Consider the following 219-nt stretch of genomic DNA (forward strand, 5'->3'; position numbering starts at 1 on the left):
AGTATGCCGTGTGTACATACACCTCTCTAGTATGCTGTGTGTAAATACACCCCATTAGTGTTCCGGGTGTATATACACCCCATTAGTGTTCCGGGTGTATATACACCCCATTAGTGTTCCGGGTGTATATAGACCCCATTAATGTTCCGGGTGTATATACACCCCATTAGTGTTCCGGGTGGACGTACACCCCATGTAGTATGTCGGGTGTATATACAC

The 219-nt window shown here is 46.1% G+C and overlaps 1 protein-coding gene across 1 annotated transcript in view; it reads left to right on the top strand.

Annotated features, from left to right (window-relative positions):
- CSUI_002086 (uncharacterized protein) overlaps positions 1-219 on the top strand; it is a gene marked incomplete at its 5' end in the record, with an annotated part of 15,427 nt that overhangs the window by 14,251 nt on the left and 957 nt on the right. The window lies entirely within an intron of this gene.

This window comes from Cystoisospora suis (genome assembly GCF_002600585.1).
Source record: "Cystoisospora suis strain Wien I chromosome Unknown contig_874, whole genome shotgun sequence".
Taxonomy (NCBI): domain Eukaryota; phylum Apicomplexa; class Conoidasida; order Eucoccidiorida; family Sarcocystidae; genus Cystoisospora; species Cystoisospora suis.